This window comes from Pristiophorus japonicus, unplaced genomic scaffold (genome assembly GCF_044704955.1).
Source record: "Pristiophorus japonicus isolate sPriJap1 unplaced genomic scaffold, sPriJap1.hap1 HAP1_SCAFFOLD_572, whole genome shotgun sequence".
Classification (NCBI taxonomy): Eukaryota; Metazoa; Chordata; class Chondrichthyes; family Pristiophoridae; genus Pristiophorus; species Pristiophorus japonicus.
The window spans coordinates 277,967-298,190 of NW_027254480.1; the positions used below are offsets into that span (position 1 = coordinate 277,967).

Below are 20,224 nucleotides of genomic sequence, written 5' to 3' on the forward strand. Positions count from 1 at the left end.
TGCTGCACAGAGATGGATGACTGAGTTTTTTATGAGTCAGGTTTAAAAAGGCAGCGACACAGTAGTCGTGGCCGAGTGGTTAAGGCGGTAGACTAGAAATCCATTGGGTTATGCCGCTAATGTTCGAATCCTGCCGACTACGATTCTCAGCATTTTTCATTCTATTTCACAATTTAACCGGTTCGCTGCCAAACTGATCCTGAGATGGATGGAATAACGTCCCACACCTTTCAACACTGACATTTTTTTCTCATTTTTATTAATCTGCAATATTCACGATACATCCGTTTCAAAAATCGCAAACATCAGTCAAAGTTGTGACAATGATTCAGCCTGTCTATCCCTCGAGATGACGAAGGCATCTGTGCATGCCCGTTGGTGCGTGCACATTTTTGGTTATGTGTGTGCGTGTCTTTGTGTCTGTCTATCTCTATATATGTCTCTGTGTATGTGCAACTGTCTGTGGAAATCATCACCATGAATTTGGTATGTCCTGGAACTTATAAAAAAGACTTGGGGGAAATAATAAGGTTGTGAACTTTTGTATCGGCTTTGGTTCAGTGGCAGCACTCTCGACTGAATCGGGATTTTGTGTGTTCAAGTCGCACTTCTGAGACTTGAGCATTATCATCTTGTCTAACACTCAAGTGCAGCACTTGGGGAATTTTGCAATGTTGAAGCTGTTGACTTTCGGATGAAATGTTAAATTGAATCTCCGTCTGCACCCTCGGGTGGATATGGAAGTTCCCAGTGCATTACTCGAAAAAGAATAGGAGAGTTGCCCCCGTCTCAATATTCCTAAAAATGTTCCTAAATGCTCACTGAAAACCGATGTGTATGTTTTTGTATGTGGGGTCGGGGTTGAAGCCCAGATTGTCACAGAGACGGAATGCAGGCTCTCACAGGACGAGGATCGCCGAGTGGTTGAGGCGTTGGCCTTGAATTTTAATGGATTTTTCCCGCGTGGGTTCGCACACCACTCCTGGTATCTCTTTAATTTAACACGGATTTCCTCCCATTCTGATCAGTGAGACCGGATTTTCATCGGTTGAATCAGCAATTTTCTGTAACAATGTGACACTCTGAACCGATAATGAAATGAAATTGTGAAATGTATCTGCGTCGCTCGGTCTCTCCCTCTCTCTCTCTTCAGAGAGTTGTGTATGTGTTTGTATGCTTGAGTCTTTGTCTCTCTCAGTCTGACTCACTCTGGCTGTCCCTGTTTCTCTGTTTGTCTCTGTCTCTCAATCTGTCTCTTTCTCACGGTGCCACGTCTGTTCCAATGGGATTCTCTCAGATTCTTTGTCTGACTGGCTCTCTCTTTCCCATCATTTGGGTCTGTCCATGTCTTTGCCTGTCTCTGTTAGTCCCTGCCTGTAAGCTGAGAAGTATGTCCATCATTTTCTGTTTCAGTCTCTATCGCTCTCTCTCCATCTGTCTCTTTCCTTGTAACTGTCTTTATCATTGTCTTTCTATCACTCTTTCCCTCTCTCTCTCTTAATAGATCAAACACACACACATCTCTGTATATGTATATGTTTGAGTCTTTTTCTCACTCAGTCTGCCTCTCCTTCTCAGTCTCACACTTTCTGTCTCTCGTTGTCTCTATCTCGCTGTCTGTCTCTCCCTGTTTGTCGGTTTGTCTCTGTCTCTCAATGTGTCTGTTGACTTCTCATGGTGTCCAGTTCTGTTCACAGTGGTTCGATTACTGCTCTGGCAAAACAGGTACACGTCAGTTCCTCGTTAGTATAGTGGTGAGTATCCCTGTCTGTCACGCGGGAGACCGGGGTTCAATTCCCCGACGGGGAGGCAGTTGTTTCAAAATGTAGAATTTTACTTCTATTTCTTGGAAGAGATTCATATTAAAAAGTTCCAGAGCAATATCGAACTGTAAAAATACAGGTGGAGGAGATTGCCTCGTCCAGATTTTTAGCAAACGGAGAATTTTTCAGGCGTCTTTGGCCGTCTGCTGCACAGAGATGGATGACTGAGTTTTTTATGAGTCACGTTTAAAAAGGCAGCGACACAGTAGTCGTGGCCGAGTGGTTAAGGCGGTAGACTAGAAATCCATTGGGTTATCCCGCTAATGTTCGAATCCTACCGACTACGATTCTCAGCATTTTTCATTCTATTTCACAATTTAACCGGTTCGCTGCCAAACTGATCCTGAGATAGATGGAATAACGTCCCACACCTTTCAACACTGACATTTTTTTCTCATTTTTATTAATCTGCAATATTCACGATACATCCGTTTCAAAAATCGCAAACATCAGTCAAAGTTGTGACAATGATTCAGCCTGTCTATCCCTCGGGATGACGAAGGCATCTGTGCATGCCCGTTGGTGCGTGCACATTTTTGGTTATGTGTGTGCGTGTCTTTGTGTCTGTCTATCTCTATATATGTCTCTGTGTATGTGCAACTGTCTGTGCAAATCATCACCATGAATTTGGTATGTCCTGGAACTTATAAAAAAGACTTGGGGGAAATAATAAGGTTGTGAACTTTTGTATCGGCTTTGGTTCAGTGGCAGCACTCTCGACTGAATCGGGAGTTTGTGTGTTCAAGTCGCACTTCTGAGACTTGAGCATTATCATCTTGTCTAACACTCAAGTGCAGCACTTGGGGAATTTTGCAATGTTGAAGCTGTTGACTTTCGGATGAAATGGTAAATTTAAGCTCCGTCTGCACCCTCGGGTGCATATGAAAGTTCCCAGTGCATTACTCGAAAAAGAATAGGAGAGTTGCCCCCGTCTCAATATTCCTAAAAATGTTCGTAAATGCTCACTGAAAGCCGATGTGCATGTGTTTGTATGTGGGGTCGGGGTTGAAGCCCAGATTGTCACAGAGACGGAATGCAGGCTCTCATAGGACGAGGATCGCCGAGTGGTTGAGGCGTTGGCCTTGAATTTTAATGGATTTTTCCCGCGTGGGTTCGCACACCACTCCTGGTATCTCTTTAATTTAACACGGATTTCCTCCCATTCTGATCAGTGAGACCGGATTTTCATCGGTTGAATCAGCAATTTTCTGTAACAATGTGACACTCTGAACCGACAATGAAATGAAATTGTGAAATGTATCTGCGTCGCTCGGTCTCTCTCTCTCTCTCTCTTCAGAGTGTTGTGTATGTGTTTGTATGTTTGAGTCTTTGTCTCTCTCAGTCTGACTCACTCTGGCTGTCCCTGTTTCTCTGTTTGTCTCTGTCTCTCAATCTGTCTCTTTCTCACGGTGCCACGTCTGTTCCAATAGGATTCTCTCAGATTCTTTGTCTAACTGGCTCTCTCTTTCCCATCATTTCGGTCTGTCCATGTCTTTGCCTGTCTCTGTTAGTCCCTGCCTGTAAGCTGAGAAGTATGTCCATCATTTTCTGTTTCAGTCTCTATCGCTCTCTCTCCATCTGTCTCTTTCCTTGTAACTGTCTTTATCATTGTCTTTCTATCACTCTTTCCCTCTCTCTCTCTTAATAGATCAAACACACACACATCTCTGTATATGTATATGTTTGAGTCTTTTTCTCACTCAGTCTGCCTCTCCTTCTCAGTCTCACACTTTCTGTCTCTCGTTGTCTCTATCTCGCTGTCTGTCTCTCCCTGTTTGTCGGTTTGTCTCTGTCTCTCAATGTGTCTGTTGACTTCTCATGGTGTCCAGTTCTGTTCACAGTGGTTCGATTACTGATCTGGCAGAACGGGTACACGTCAGTTCCTCGTTAGTATAGTGGTGAGTATCCCTGCCTGTCACGCGGGAGACCGGGGTTCAATTCCCCGACGGGGAGGCAGTTGTTTCAAAATGTAGAATTTTACTTCTATTTCTTGGAAGAGATTCATATTAAAAAGTTCCAGAGCAATATCGAACTGTAAAAATACAGGTAGAGGAGATTGCCTCGTCCAGATTTTTAGCAAACGGAGAATTTTTCAGGCGTCTTTGGCCGTCTGCTGCACAGAGATGGATGACTGAGTTTTTTATGAGTCAGGTTTAAAAAGGCAGCGACACAGTAGTCGTGGCCGAGTGGTTAAGGCGGTAGACTAGAAATCCATTGGGTTATGCCGCTAATGTTCGAATCCTGCCGACTACGATTCTCAGCATTTTTCATTCTATTTCACAATTTAACCGGTTCGCTGCCAAACTGATCCTGAGATGGATGGAATAACGTCCCACACCTTTCAACACTGACATTTTTTTCTCATTTTTATTAATCTGCAATATTCACGATACATCCGTTTCAAAAATCGCAAACATCAGTCAAAGTTGTGACAATGATTCAGCCTGTCTATCCCTCGGGATGACGAAGGCATCTGTGCATGCCCGTTGGTGCGTGCACATTTTTGGTTATGTGTGTGCGTGTCTTTGTGTCTGTCTATCTCTATATATGTCTCTGTGTATGTGCAACTGTCTGTGCAAATCATCACCATGAATTTGGTATGTCCTGGAACTTATAAAAAAGACTTGGGGGAAATAATAAGGTTGTGAACTTTTGTATCGGCTTTGGTTCAGTGGCAGCACTCTCGACTGAATCGGGAGTTTGTGTGTTCAAGTCGCACTTCTGAGACTTGAGCATTATCATCTTGTCTAACACTCAAGTGCAGCACTTGGGGAATTTTGCAATGTTGAAGCTGTTGACTTTCGGATGAAATGGTAAATTTAAGCTCCGTCTGCACCCTCGGGTGCATATGAAAGTTCCCAGTGCATTACTCGAAAAAGAATAGGAGAGTTGCCCCCGTCTCAATATTCCTAAAAATGTTCGTAAATGCTCACTGAAAGCCGATGTGCATGTGTTTGTATGTGGGGTCGGGGTTGAAGCCCAGATTGTCACAGAGACGGAATGCAGGCTCTCACAGGACGAGGATCGCCGAGTGGTTGAGGCGTTGGCCTTGAATTTTAATGGATTTTTCCCGCGTGGGTTCGCACACCACTCCTGGTATCTCTTTAATTTAACACGGATTTCCTCCCATTCTGATCAGTGAGACCGGATTTTCATCGGTTGAATCAGCAATTTTCTGTAACAATGTGACACTCTGAACCGACAATGAAATGAAATTGTGAAATGTATCTGCGTCGCTCGGTCTCTCTCTCTCTCTCTCTTCAGAGAGTTGTGTATGTGTTTGTATGTTTGAGCCTTTGTCTCTCTCAGTCTGACTCACTCTGGCTGTCCCTGTTTCTCTGTTTGTCTCTGTCTCTCAATCTGTCTCTTTCTCACGGTGCCACGTCTGTTCCAATGGGATTCTCTCAGATTCTTTGTCTGACTGGCTCTCTCTTTCCCATCATTTCGGTCTGTCCATGTCTTTGCCTGTCTCTGTTAGTCCCTGCCAGTAAGCTGAGAAGCATTTCCATCATTTTCTGTTTCAGTCTCTATCGCTCTCTCTCCATCTGTCTCTCTCCTTGTCACTGTCTTTATCATTGTCTTTCTCTCACTCTTTCCCTTTCTCTCTTAATAGATCAAACACACAAATCTCTGTCTCTGTATGTGTTTGAGTCTTTTTCTCACCCAATCTGCCTCTCCTTCTCAGTCTCACCCTTTCTGTCTCTCGTTGTCTCTGTCTCGGTGTCTGTCTCTCCCTGTTTGTCGGTTTGTCTCTGTCTCTCAATGTGTCTGTCGACTTCTCATGGTGTCCAGTTCTGTTCACAGCTCGATTCCTGCTCCGACAGAGCAGCTATCCGTCAGTTCCTCGTTAGTATAGTGGTGAGTATCCCCGCCTGTCACGCGGGAGACCGGGGTTCAATTTCCCGACGGGGAGGCAGATGTTTCAAAATGTTGATTTTTACTTCTGTTTCTTGGTAGATACATATTAAAAATTCCATAGCGAAATCGAACTGTGAAAATGCAGGTAGAGGAGTTTGCCTCTTCCAGATTTTTAGCAAACTGAGACTTTTTCAGGATTCTTTGGCCGTCTGCTGCACAGAGATGGATGACTGAGTTTTTTCTGAGTAACGTTTAAAAAGCCAGCGACACAGTAGTCGTGGCCGAGTGGTTAAGGCGATGGTCTAGAAATCCATTGGGATTTTCACGCGCAGGTTCGAATCCTGCCGACTACGATTCTCAGCATTTTTCATTCCATATCACAATTTAACCAGTTCTCTACCAAACTGATCATGTGATAATTGGAATAACGTCCCACACCTTTCAACACTGACATTTGTTCTCATTTTTATTAATCTGCAATATTCAAGATACATCCGATTAAAAAATCGCAACAATCAGTCAAAGTTGCGACAGTGATTCAGCCTGTCTATCCCTCGAGATGTCTAAGGCAGCTGTGCATGCCCGTTGGTGCGTGTAAATTTTTGGTTATGTGTGTCTCTGTGTCTGTCTATCTCTATTTTTGTCTCTGTGTATGTGCAACTGTCTGTGGAAATCATCACCATGAATTTGGTATGTCCTGGAACTTATAAAAAAGACTTGGGGAAAATAATACGGTTGTGAACTTTTGTATCGGCTTTGGTTCAGTGGCAGCATTCTCGACTGAATCAGGAGTTTGTGTGTTCAAGTCGCACTGCTTCGACTTGAGCATATCATCTTGGCTAACACTCAAGTGCAGCACTTGTGGAATTTTGCAATGTTGAAGCTGTTGACTTTCGGATGAAATGTTAAATTGAAGCTCCGTCTGCACCCTCGGGTGGATATGAAAGGTCCCAGAGCATTACTCGAAACAGAGTAGGAGAGTTGCCCCCGTGTAAATATTACTAAAAATGTTCGTAAATGCTCACTAAAAGACTATGTGCATGTGTTTGTATGTGGGGTTGGGGTTGAAGCCCAGTTTGTCACAGAGACAGAATCCAAGCTCTCACAGGGCCAGGATAACCGAGTGGTTATGTCGTTGGCCTTAAACTTCAAAGAGTTTTCCACCGTGGGTTCTTCCCCACTCCTGGTTTCTATTTATTTTAACACAGATTTCCTCCCATTCTGATCAGTGATGTCCGATTTTCATCGGTTGAATCAACAATTTTCTGTAACTATGTGTCACTCTGAACCGATAATGAAATGAAATTGTGAAATGTATCTGTGTCGCTCGGTCTCTGCCTCTCTCTCTCTCTCCACAGAGCTGTGTATGTGTTTGTATGTCTGAGTCTTTGTCTCTCTCAGTCTGACTCACTCTGTCTGTCCCTGTTTCTCCGTTTGTCTCAGTCTCTCAATCTGTCTCTTTCTCACGGTGCCCACGTCTGTTCCAATGGGATTCTCTCAGATGCTTTGTCTGACTGGCTCTCTCTTTCCCATCATTTCGGTCTGTCCATTTCTTTGCCTGTCTCTGTTAGTCCCTGCCTCTAACCTGAGAATCATTTCCATCATTTTCTGTTTTAGTCTCTATCTCTTTCTCTCTATCTGTCTCTCTCCTTGTCACTGTCTTTATCATTGTCTTTCTCTCACTCTTTCCCTTTCTCTCTTAATAGATCAAACACACAAATCTCTGTCTCTGTATGTGTTTGAGTCTTTTTCTCACCCAATCTGCCTCTCCTTCTCAGTCTCACCCTTTCTGTCTCTCGTTGTCTCTGTCTCGGTGTCTGTCTCTCCCTGTTTGTCGGTTTGTCTCTGTCTCTCAATGTGTCTGTCGACTTCTCATGGTGTCCAGTTCTGTTCACAGCTCGATTCCTGCTCCGACAGAGCAGCTATCCGTCAGTTCCTCGTTAGTGTAGTGGTGAGTGTCCCTGCCTGTCACGAAGGAGACCGGGGTTCAATTTCCCGACGGGGAGGCAGCTGTTTCAAAATGTGATTTTTACTTCTGTTTCTTGGTCGATTCATATTAAAAATTCCAGAGCGAAATCGAACTGTGAAAATACAGGTAGAGGAGTTTGCCTCTTCCAGATTTTTAGCAAACGGAGACTTTTTCAGGATTCTTTGGCCGTCTGCTGCACAGAGATGGATGACTGAGTTTTTTCTGAGTAACGTTTAAAAAGCCAGCGACACAGTAGTCGTGGCCGAGTGGTTAAGGCGATGGACTAGAAATCCATTGGGGTTTTCCCGCGCAGGTTCGAATCCTGCCGACTACGATTCTCAGCATTTTTCATTCCATTTCACAATTTAACCAGTTCTCTCCCAAACTGATCATGTGATAATTGGAATAACGTCCCACACCTTTCAACACTGACATTTGTTCTCATTTTTATTAATCTGCAATATTTACGATACATCCGTTTAAAAAATCGCAACAATCAGTCAAAGTTGCGACAGTGATTCAGCCTGTCTATCCCTCGAGATGTCTAAGGCATCTGTGCATGCCCGTTGGTGCGTGTAAATTTTTGGTTATGTGTGTCTCTGTGTCTGTCTATCTCTATTTTTGTCTCTGTGTATGTGCAACTGTCTGTGGAAATCATCACCATGAATTTGGTATGTCCTGGAACTTATAAAAAAGACTTGGGGAAAATAATACGGTTGTGAACTTTTGTATCGGCTTTGGTTCAGTGGCAGCATTCTCGACTGAATCAGGAGTTTGTGTGTTCAAGTCGCACTCCTTGGACTTGAGCATATCATCTTGGCTAACACTCAAGTGCAGCACTTGGGGAATTTTGCAATGTTGAAGCTGTTGACTTTCGGATGAAATGTTAAATTGAAGCTCCGTCTGCACCCTCGGGTGGATATGAAAGGTCCCAGAGCATTACTCGAAACAGAGTAGGAGAGTTGCCCTCGTGTCAATATTCCTAAAAATGTTCGTAAATGCTCACTAAAAGACTATGTGCATGTGTTTGTATGTGGGGTTGGGGTTGAAGCCCAGTTTGTCACAGAGACAGAATCCAAGCTCTCACAGGGCCAGGATAACCGAGTGGTTATGTCGTTGGCCTTAAACTTCAAAGGGTTTTCCACCGTGGGTTCTTCCCCACTCCTGGTTTCTATTTATTTTAACACAGATTTCCTCCCATTCTGATCAGTGATGTCCGATTTTCATCGTTTGAATCAACAATTTTCTGTAACTATGTGTCACTCTGAACCGATAATGAAATGAAATTGTGAAATGTATCTGTGTCGCTCGGTTTCTGCCTCTCTCTCTCTTCAGAGAGTTTTGTATGTTTGAGTCTTTGTCTCTCTCAGTCTGACTCACTCTGTCTGTCCCTGTTTCTCTGTTTGTCTCAGTCTCTCAATCTGTCTCTTTCTCACGGTGCCACGTCTGTTCCAATGGGATTCTCTCAGACTCTTTGTCTGACTGGCTCTCTCTTTCCCATCATCATTTCGGTCTGTCCATGTCTTTGCCTATCTCTGTTAGTCCCTGCTTGTAAGCTGAGAAGTATTTCCATCATTTTCTGTTTTAGTCTCTATCGCTCTCCCTCTATCTCTCTCTCTCCGCGTCACTGTCTTTATTCATTGTCTTTCTCTCACTCTTTCCCTTTCTCTCTTAATAGATCACACACACACATCTCTGTATATGTATATATTTGATTCTTTTTCGCACTCAGTCTGCCTCTCCTTCTCAGTCTCACACAAACTGTCTCTCGTTGTCTCTATCTCGCTGTCTGTCTCTCCCTGTTTGTCGGTTTTTCTCTGTCTCTCAATGTGTCTGTCGACTTCTCCTGGTGTCCAGTTCTGTTCACAGTGACTCGATTCCTGCTCTGACAGAGCTGCTACACGTCAGTTCCTCGTTAGTATAGTGGTGAGTATCCCTGCCTGTCACGCGGGAGACCGGGGTTCAATTCCCTGATGAGGAGGCAGTTGTTTCAAGATGTCGAATTTTACTTCTCTTTCTTGGAAGAGATGCATATTAAAAAGTTCCAGAGCAATATCTTGTGTTGGGGGACTTTACGAACCGAGCTACCATTACCAGTCGCTCCCTTCTGTACTGTGCAATGATTGTAAAGCTAATTCAGTGACTTGAGCCATTCTAAAATGTCTCACTGTTTTAGATGATGCATTTCACTTGCTTGTCTAATTTGGAAAGAGTTCAGAATTGTGCATTGTGACGAAGTTTTCCTTTACAGGTGGAGCCAAATTTGTTTCAAAATATTCTGTTCCCACCCTGCCCCATACCCCCTCCCCCCCCACCGCACCCCCAACCCCCAATTTCAGAACACTGCAGTACTGACTTGGACGGTCACAAGTTCGATCCTTGATCTGGGCTGTTAGTTGAGCTCAGCCAAGGCAGCAGTTCACAGGTTATAATTGTCCTCTGTACAACTGGGAAGTGTGTGGATGTCATTTGAGGACAGGAGTTGAGGCTGTGATGCCTACCACAGTGGAAATCCTGCTGGCACTCACTGAATCGACTGACCGTGAGGCACTAGAGGTTAACTAATGTCTGTGGAATTGCACCGAGCCAGATTCATCACTTTCTGGAGATAATAAAGCTCAGGCGATGAAATGAATGTTGATTTTAGACAGTAAATGTCTAGAATAAGGAATTTAGGAGGGACAGGAGGGGACAGAATGTTCCATAGAATCTAGAATTGTCTATTCTTAATTTATATCCTGTACTTAAAGTAACAACGTTTGTAACCACCATTTATTTGCAGGGTATTAGAAGGGGAGGATCTGCAACTGGGAAATGCAATCCAGACATCGTGTCAAGATTTGACAGATTCCCCAGATTGATCAGGATCATCTTATCATCAGCCTTTGTAAAAACACCAATCACAGCGGGGAGAAACAGGACACCTGTTCTGTGTGTGGATGCTCCTACAACCAATCGTTCAGCCTGTGAGACTCGTGCACCCACCTGACTCAACACTGCAAATGTGGGGACAGCGGGAATGGATGCTGTTGTGCGTGGAAAGAGATTCAGTCGCTCATCTCACCAACTGACATTCGAGCAGATAGATAACAAACTTTCCCCTGTGAATATAGAGCTGGGTTGTTAGTCCGTGATGTGTTCACTTATTCATCTTGGTGACTCTAAACCTTTGCCAATTATTTCATGTGATCAGTTTACATGTACATATTTTTTAAAATGCATTTGCTGAGTGGATTCAAATTTAAATTGAACCCAGGTTTGCAGGCGGGGTGCTCCATTCACACATCGAAGGTGAGAGAGATGCTGTGGGGCACACGCTAAGTCCAGTATCTGAAAGTGATTACCAGACTGGGAACTTGTCCCGGAGAGTAACTGATGGTATGAGAACTGTAATAATCCAGAATTAGAAAGAAGAAAAGGCCCAAATTGGTGCAGTCAGTAACAGGACATCAGTTAGTCCTCTCTGGTCTTGGAGATATCAAATATCGACACACTGTGTTATTTGAAATATGAAAATATTAAGCTCTAGCCCAGTTATAGGTTATTCACATCAACAGAAACAAACCCCAAGTGATACAACAAACATGATTCAAAAGGATGCGATTAACAGCAGCAAAATCAATAGAATCCAACTCCTGCAGTCACTTGTGAACTCGTTGGTGTCTCAGCAGTTGGGATGACTGAGTGAATCCCTTCCCACACTCAGAACAGGAGAACGGCCTCTCCCCAGTGTGAATTCGCTGGTGTGTCAGCAGGTGGGATGGCTGAGTGAATCCATTCCCACACTCAGAGCAGCTGAACGGGATCTCCCCAGTGTGACTGTGACTATGCATTTTCAGCTTACAAGGTTGGGTTCAGTTCTGCAACCGCTGTGCGCAGAGTGAGAATAAAATCAATGAGCTGCCGATTCTTTCCGCTGGACAATGGGTCTTTTGTGCTGGCCCAATAGGGTGAGACGGGCTGGCCGAATAGGGTGAGCCCAGGCTGGCCCAATAGGTGAGTCCAGGCTAGTCCAATAGTGTGAGCCGGGCGGGCCCAATCGTGTGAGCCGGGCTGGCCTAGTAGGGCGTGGCCAGGCTGGCCCAATAGGTGAGCCCGGGCTGGCCCAATGAGGTGAGCCTGGGATGGCCTGGGCCAGGTGAGCCTGGGCTAGCCCAATAGGGTGATCACAGGCTGGCCCAATAGGGTGAGCCAGTTTGGCCCAGAGTCACCAGACAACAATCACCAGAACAACAAGGTTCCCTTTCAGGGGCCACTGATCTGGGCACAAACATGATGACTAATAAAACTGACAGACACCCTGAAGCCCCGCCCACCCAATGTCCCTGCCGTGTCGAAACTCCGAATGGAGCACTTGCTTTAGGAGGCTTGTATTGGGAATATGGACAGCAGAAATTGTAGAGTACACTCCATAACGGCTCATGGTTGACCTTGTCAAAGTCCTTCGTCATGTCAAAGAATGTTGAACCAAAGCCTCAGTCACTGACACCAAGTTCCTCCCATGTGATATAAACCAACCCTTGTCACTGACAACAAGTGGACTGGGAAAATATGTTGGAGGATAAGACTGTAGAAATGCAATGGCAAACATTTAAGGATATATTTCATAACTCTCAGCAAAGATTTATTCAAGTGAGAAATTAAGATGCTAAGAGAAGGATGAACCATCCCTGCCTAACTAAGGAAGTAAAGGATGGTATCAAATTGAAAAAAGGCATATAATGTTGCGAACGACAGTGGAAGGCCTGAGGTTTGGGAAATTTTTAGAAACCAGCAAAGGACGACGAAAAAATGATAAAGACAGTGAAGATAGCAGATGAAAGCAAATTAGCAAGGAATATGGAAACAGAAAATAAGAGCTTCTACAGGGATATAAAACGGAAACGAGCAGCTGAGGTCCCTTAGAAGGTGAAACTGGAGAATTAATAATGGGAAACACGGAAATGGCAGAGACTTTAAAAAAATAATTTTGAATCGGTCTTCATGGTAGAGGGCACCTAAAAACTTCCTAATAGTTGATAACCAAGGAGCTATTGCGGGGGGCGGGGGAGCGGGGGAGCAATCACTGTCACTAGAGATCAAGTACTAATCAAACTAATGGGACTAAAGACGGCCAAGTCCCCTGGACTTGATTACATGCATTCTAGGTTCTGAAAAAAGTGGCTGCAGAGATAGAGGGTGCATCGGTTGTAATCTAACAAAATTCCCTAAATTCTGGCGAGGTCCCAGTGGACAGGAATACCGCAAATGTAACACCCTTAATTAAAAATGAGTGAGACAGAGAGCAGGAACCTATAGACCAGTTAGCCTACCATCTGTCAGTGGAAAAATACTGGAGTCCATCATTAAGGAAAAGTAGCAAGACATTTAGAAAATCATATTGCAGTCAAGCAGAGTCAGCATGATTTTATGAAAGAGAAATCATGTTGACAAATTTCCTGGAGTTGTTCGAGGATGTAACGAGCGAAGTGGATACAGGAGATCCAGTTGATGCTGTATATTTGGATTTCCATAAAGCATTCCATATGGTGCTACAGAAAAGGCTAATGCACAAGCTAAGAGCTCATGGGGTTGGGGTTAATGTATCACCGTGGATGGAGGATTGGCAAACGAACAGAAAACAGAGAGTCGGGATAAATGGATCATTTTCAGGTTGGCAAACTGTAACTAGTGGAGTGCCACAGGGATCAGTGCTGGGGCCTTAACTATTTACCATTTATATTAATGACTTGGATGAAGGGACCGAGTGTAACATAATCAAATTTGCTGATGATACAAAGATAGTTGGGAAAACAAGCTGTGAGGAGGACGCAAATAATCTACGAAAGGATATAGCCAGGCTCAGTGAGTGGGCAAAATCTGGCAGATGGACTGTAATGTGTTAAAATGTCAGCTTATCCCCTTTGGTAGTACAAATAAAAAAGCAAATTATTCTTTAAATGGGGACGATTACAAAATGCTGCAGCACGGAGGGATCTGGCGGTTCTTGTACATGAAATGCAAATATTTAGCATGCAGGTACAGCAATAATCAGGAAAGCAAATGGTATGCTGGCCTTTATTGCAAGGGAGATGGAGTATGAAAGTAGGGAAGTCCTGCTATAAATGTACAGGGCGTTGGTAAGACCACACCTGGAGCACTGCACACAGTTTTGGTTTGGACTTGACTCCATTGCCGTGCCAGGGGTTTTGCTACACCAGATGGGGGACACCATTTGGGGATACTGATTCCCCACCAATTCACATTCCCCTTCTTTCTGGTGGATAATGGAGGGGCCGCTGTGTGTAATGTGCAAGTCAGTAAGAATTGTCAGCAAGCTCTATCTAATTGGAGATTATATTCAGTACAAACGTTTACATTATTATAGATTGTGTACCAAAGATCAAGGTAGGATTAAAGTAAAAGTTCATAATTCTATTTTTGAGAGTTGCTGAATTAAGGGGAAAGATAACACACAGAGTTTTTAAATGGACACTGCAGCCCCGAGAACACAATCAGCAATATATCCAGAATATTAAGGTCCAGCCCAGTTTCAGGGTTATTATCAGCAGAAACAAACCCCAACTATGAGAATGAACATGGTTCAGTCGGGATGTGATTAACAGCAGCAATAACAGCAGATTCTAACCCTTTGTGTTACTTGTGAACTCGCTGGTGTGGCAGCAAGTCGGATGACTGAGTGAATCCCTTTCCACACTCAGAGCAGGTGAACTACCTCTCCCCAGTGTGAACTCACTGGTGTGTCAGCAGGTGGGATGACCGAGTGAATCGCTTCCCACACTCAGAGCAGGTGAACTTGTTCTCCCATGTGTGAACTCGCTGGTATTTCAGCTGGTGGGATGATGCAGTGAATCCTTTTCCACACACAGAGCAAGTGAATGGCTTCTCCCCAATGTGACTACGTCGATGAATTTCCAGTTCTGACGGCGATCTGAGTCCATTCCCACAGTCACCACATTTCCACGGTTTCTCCGTGGTGTGGGTGTCCTTGTGAATCTCCACAGTTGGTCGATCAGTTGAAGCCTAACCCATGTGCACAAAACGTTGACAGTTTCTCGGTGCTTTGTATGCTGCGATGTTTTCTTCAGGCTGTGTAACTGGTTAAAGCTCTTTCCACAGTCCGTGCACTGGAACACTCACTCGGGAGTGTGTGTCTCAGTGCCTTTCCAGTCAAACTGATGTTTGAAATCTTTTCCCACAGGCAAGACAGACAAACATTGCTCCTTTCACTTTCAAAGTCCGATGATATTCAGGTCCTGATGCATCGAGTGACTCTGTCAGATCTTGACATGATATTTGGTTTGTGTTTCCTGTCTGAAAATCTCCCCTTCTAATACGCTGTAAAATGGGATAACAAAACTCATCGCTGCCAGTACAGGACAGAAATTCAGGATATACTCATCTAGTTTCCATGGAACATGCTTATCTCCCTTGTCCTTCCAAAGCTATAAATCCCTCTCCCACACGTTGGCCCACCTGCTGTGCTGAAATCCAAATCAACACAAATTTCGAGACAGTTTCTCCTCCACTCCCAGTTTTCACTACCAATTTTGGTTGGGTTCAGGTTTACACTCACTGGTTCCCCTCCTTCTCCTTCCCAGAATGTGCTGACACTGGCTGGGTTCAGTTCTACACTCACAGGTACACTTCCTTCTCCTAAAGGTGCTGACTCTGGCTGGGTTCAGTTCTACACTCACTGGTTCCCCTCCCCTGAATGTGTTAAATGTGGCTGGGTTCAGTTCTACAATCACTGGTTCCCCTTCCCTGAAGTTGCTTACTCTAGCTGGGTTCAGTTCCAGACACTGATATCATTCACTTTGTACCTGCACCAAGATGGCCGCACATTGCACTGTGCGACTAACTGAATCAAGATGGCGGAGCGCTGAACCTGCCTTCCTGCACCAAGATGCCCGCTGTTAGCCTGGGCCTGTGATTGGGAAAAAGACCCGAAGCTGCAATCGCCGATATTCTGGTTACTATTCCGGGCTTGCGGCGGGTACCGGTTGTTAATGAAGCCTCCCTTACTCCCTGGTGGTCCATTATTCCCCTTCGTCCCACTGAAAAGGATACTTCTGTAGAGCCTGCCCGAAATGTGTCTCCTCCACTATTACTCCAAACAAAGCCATGACAAGCACCGGCGCACTGAGCTCCTGGACTCTGCGTGCGGCACATTCTCCCCCACGGGGCATGCTGGGTACATAAGACCATGAGAAATAAGAGCAGGAGGGGGCCACCCGGCCCCCGGAGCCTGCTCCCTATTCAATAACATTGGACGGGATAGTCTAGGGGGGGGGCTTTACTCCATATCTAATCCGTGCTGTACTTGCCGTGGGAGTATTTGACGCGACATTATCGAGGGAGCTTTACTCTGTATCTAACCCATGCTGTACCTGCCCTGGGAGTGTTTGATGGGACAGTGTAGAAGAAGCTCTAATCTGTATCTAACCAATGCAGTATCTGCTCTGGAATGCTTGGGGCAGGGTTGAGGAAGATATACTCTGTATCTTACCTGCTTTGTACCTGCCCTTGCAATGTCTGCTGGGAGAGTGTTGAGGGATCTTTATTCTGTTTCTAAGCAAGGCAAATATATTCTTCCTTAGATAAGGCGACCAAAACTGTGCACAATTCTAGAGAGATTAGAGAGAGAATTATACTGTATCTACATTGTGCTGTAGCTGTCCTTGGAGTGTTTATTTCGACAGTGTAGAGGGAGCTTTACTTAGTGTATAACCAATGCAGTACCTGCTCTGGGAGTGTTTGATCGAACAGTGTAGAGGGAGATTTACTTTATATGTAACAAATGCTGTATCTGCAACGGAATGGCTGGGTCAGGGTAGAAGGAGATGTACTCCGTGTAACCTGTGCTGTACCTGTCCTGGGAGTGTTTGATGGGGCAGTGTAGAGTGAGTTCTACTCCGTATCTGACGCTGCTGTACCTGCCCTGCGAGTGTTTGATGGGAAAGTGTAGAGGGAGCTTTACTGTGTATCTAAACACGTGCTGTACCTGCACTGGGAGTGTTTGATGGGACAATGTTGAGGGAGCTTTACTCTGCATCTAACCACGTGCTGTACCTGCCCTGGGAGTATTTGATGGGATAGGGCAGAGGGAGCTTTACTCTGTATCTAACCCGTGCTGTACCTGTCCTGAGAATGTTTTGTGGCAGGGTTGAGGAAGATATACTCCATGTCTAACCTATACTGCACCTGCCCTGGGACTGGTTAATGGCAAAGTGTAGAGGGAGCTTTACGCTGTATCTAAACCATGTTGTACGTGCCTTGGGAGCATTTGGGATATTGTAGTCTGAGATTTACTCTGTATCAACCCTGATAGTGTTTGAGACAGGATAGAGTGAGATTTACTCTGTATCTAACCCGTGCAATACTGGTAGTTCTGATATCAGTAGTAGTGAAAATGCTAAAATCTATTATTAAGCACGTAGTATGTAATAACACGATTGGGCAGAATGAACACGGATTTATGAGAGGGAAATTGTACTTGACAAATCTGTTAGCATTTCTTGAGTTTGTCACTCGCAGGATAGACAAGGGCGAAGCACTTGATGTGGTCTATTTAGATTTACAAAAGGCATTCAATGAGGTGCCACAAAAGGGATTATTAAACAAAATTATCGCTCGTGAGATTAGGGGTAATATATGAACAAGAATTGGTTAACGGTCAGAAAACAGAGAGTAGGAATAAACGGGTGATTTTCGGGTGGGCAGGCTGTAACTGGTGGGGTGCTGCAAGGATCGGTGCTTGGGCCCCAGCTATTCACAATCTATATCAATAATTTGGATGAGGGGACCAAATGTAATATATCGAAGTTTGCTGAGGCTACAAAGCTAGTTGGGAATGTAAGTGTGAGGAGGATGAAAAGAGGTTTCAAAGGGATAGAAAAAGGCTCAGTGAGTGGGCAAGAACATGGTAAATGGAATATAATGTGAAGAAATGTTAAGTTAGATACTGACAGTAAAAATAGAAAGGCAGAGTATTTATTTTAAATGGTGAGTGATTGGGAAATGTTGGTGTTCAGAGGGACCTGGGTGTTCTTGTATACAAATCGCTAAAAGCTTATATGCAAGCAATTAAGAAAGCAAATGGTATATTGGCCTTTATTACAAAAATATTTGAGTATAAGAGTAAAGACATCTTACTGCAATTATAAAGGGCTCTGGTGAGACCACACCTGGAGTATTGTGTGCAGTTTTGGTCTCCTTACGTAAGGAAAGATAAACTTGCTATAGAGGGAGTGCAATGAAGGTTCGCCAGGCTGATTTCTGGGATGGGGGGATTGTCCTATGAGAGATTGAGTAGACTAGGCCTATATTCGCTCTCGTACAGAAGAATGAGAGATGAGAGGCGAGGCCCACATCCCATGAACGAATTTTTAAAAAGAGATGTGAGGTGTTTAAATTTGATCAAGGACACCAGACAAATTATTAGAGACTCTCCCTGTCCTTCAGGACCTGTGTCCAGGGGTGAAGCTGATGGGTTTATCTGATCATCTTTGGATTAAATATTGTGATCATTGAGCTGAGCACCTCGTGCTAGCATCAAACACTATCCAGTCGGGCACAGCGCGGGTTAGATACAGAGTGAACCCATCGGTCGCTCCCCGACACAGATACTGAGGGACAGGGAATGTCTGGGACAATGACATTTCGCACTCAATAAGGTATAAATTGATCCTATACCTCTCCCCATTAATCCTGAGCTTCACACGGGTCAAATACTGCTCCTGCTTCCCTTCCTGTAACAACACTGAGCTCAACACAGACCAAAATGATCAGGGCTCAGGGAGGTTGGTTGTTAGGCACTTTAGTGATGTCATAAAGCAGGGCCAACAGCCCAGCTAGTCCTCTCCATGTCCCTTTAAAGGAGGAGAACTGGGACATCCTGTCTCAACACATATCCCTCTGTTCATACTGAGAATCCCCGGGAAAGGCCCAAGGCCCATAGTGTGGAACACAACCAAGGGGGAAAGAGGAGGAGAGCTGGGATATCCTGTCTCAACACACATCCCCCTGTTCATACTGAGAAACCCCGGGGAAGGCCCAAGGCCCAGAGTGTGGAACACAACCAAGGGGGAAAGAGGAGGAGAGAAGGGGACGTAAATCAAGGAGTGGGGACTGAGGGCCACCAAGCTTCAGTTTTAGAGCCTGTAGACTTCAGGAGGGATAAGCGAGTTCTGTAGTTTCAGGATCCAGGGAGAGAACAAGGAGCAGATGGGGAGACTGGTGTGGATTCCAGCACAGTGAGGATGCAGGGCGAGAGAGATTGTGTCGGGCCGTGTATTAGGGGTGTGGGAGGGACAAGAGAGGAAAGATTAGAGGAGGAATTACTGCAGCAGTGTCCATCAATAGTGAGAGAGAGAAGGTGGGGGTCGGAGTGGGCCCTGGACAGGCCGGTAAACTGTTTATTTGCTGTGACCAGCTTTCCTTCTGTCACAAATAGCCTCCTGTAGCCTACTGACAAAAACAGCCCATTAAACGCCCAATGTCCTTTGGTCTGGTGAGGTCTCCCTTTGTGAAACATGGGTTGTTGTTAAAGCTTCTCATTCTGACTCACTAGTGAGACAGTATCCGCTGTCCCTTTTATTACATGGGCTTCATCTTTGCCGGTATTGGTAACACGCCCGGGATCACTAAATACAAAACCCAGTCTGTGAATCACTTTCAGCTACTGGACTGAGTGTGTGCTCCACAGCATCTCCCTCACCTTCAATGTGTGAATAGAGCATCACGCCCGCAAAGCTCGTTTAAGTTCATTTCCACGCAGCAAATCTATTTAAGAAAAGTCTGTCGGCCGATGAGACACTGTTCAGGTGCCAGTGTGCTGCTGGTTTGTCCGGCATCTTGCCTGTAATGGAAAATAACTGAACATTTCTCCCAGTGTAACCATTACTGTAATGAAATGTGTATTTTAATCAGCCTCACGTCCTTGCTCATGTCTGCTGCAATTGTGTAGAAAGGGGATGTGTGAACAGATGGTCTTTGTATTGAGATGTGAAACAAGGAAACGGTATCTGTGTGTGGCAGTGACACAGCCTTGTTGTCAGAGGCAGAACCATGCACCGATATCCTTGTGCTTATGGTTTGAGCAGGGTTAGTTCATGAATGCTCAAGCTAAGAGGTGCCAGGCATTGGGAGCAGCGGCAGTAAATAAAATCTAAATGCAAATTCCGATGTAGTTTATCTTCATTTATCCTATTTTAATGGCTTTTGCTGAATGTGTCCCATGCCAAGTGCCAGGATATTGAATCAGGCCCACCCGAAAAAATGAGTTTGACATCCTGAGGTAGACAATGTCAACCGGATTCCCCCATCCACATCCTGACAACTTCTTTACAAACTCAAGCTAGTTTGTAAGACATGACCTTGTTTTCCGGAATCCATGTTCAGTATCTCTAATGGCCCCTTCACTTTCCCCATGATGGAAAACAGCATCTCTCAGGATCCCTTCAAGCACCTTCCCAGTGATGGAGGTCACGTTGATGGGCCTTCAGTTCCCGAGCTCTGACTTGTGCACAATTGATAAATGGAATCTACATCGGCTACCTTCCAATCTCACGGA

General features: G+C 44.8%; 6 non-coding genes across 6 annotated transcripts; all 6 read left to right on the forward strand.

Annotated features, from left to right (window-relative positions):
* Positions 1-1,737: 1,737 nt before the first annotated feature.
* On the forward strand, positions 1,738-1,809 carry trnad-guc (transfer RNA aspartic acid (anticodon GUC)). The gene has a single exon. It is a non-coding gene; the product is annotated as a tRNA-Asp (tRNA).
* Positions 1,810-3,704: 1,895 nt separating this feature from the next.
* trnad-guc (transfer RNA aspartic acid (anticodon GUC)) lies at positions 3,705-3,776 on the forward strand. The gene has a single exon. It is a non-coding gene; the product is annotated as a tRNA-Asp (tRNA).
* Positions 3,777-5,664: 1,888 nt separating this feature from the next.
* trnad-guc (transfer RNA aspartic acid (anticodon GUC)) lies at positions 5,665-5,736 on the forward strand. The gene has a single exon. It is a non-coding gene; the product is annotated as a tRNA-Asp (tRNA).
* Positions 5,737-5,952: 216 nt separating this feature from the next.
* Positions 5,953-6,034, forward strand: trnas-aga (transfer RNA serine (anticodon AGA)). Its single transcript has one exon. It is a non-coding gene; the product is annotated as a tRNA-Ser (tRNA).
* Positions 6,035-7,902: 1,868 nt separating this feature from the next.
* On the forward strand, positions 7,903-7,984 carry trnas-aga (transfer RNA serine (anticodon AGA)). The gene has a single exon. It is a non-coding gene; the product is annotated as a tRNA-Ser (tRNA).
* Positions 7,985-9,559: 1,575 nt separating this feature from the next.
* On the forward strand, positions 9,560-9,631 carry trnad-guc (transfer RNA aspartic acid (anticodon GUC)). Its single transcript has one exon. It is a non-coding gene; the product is annotated as a tRNA-Asp (tRNA).
* The last annotated feature ends 10,593 nt before the right edge of the window (positions 9,632-20,224 follow it).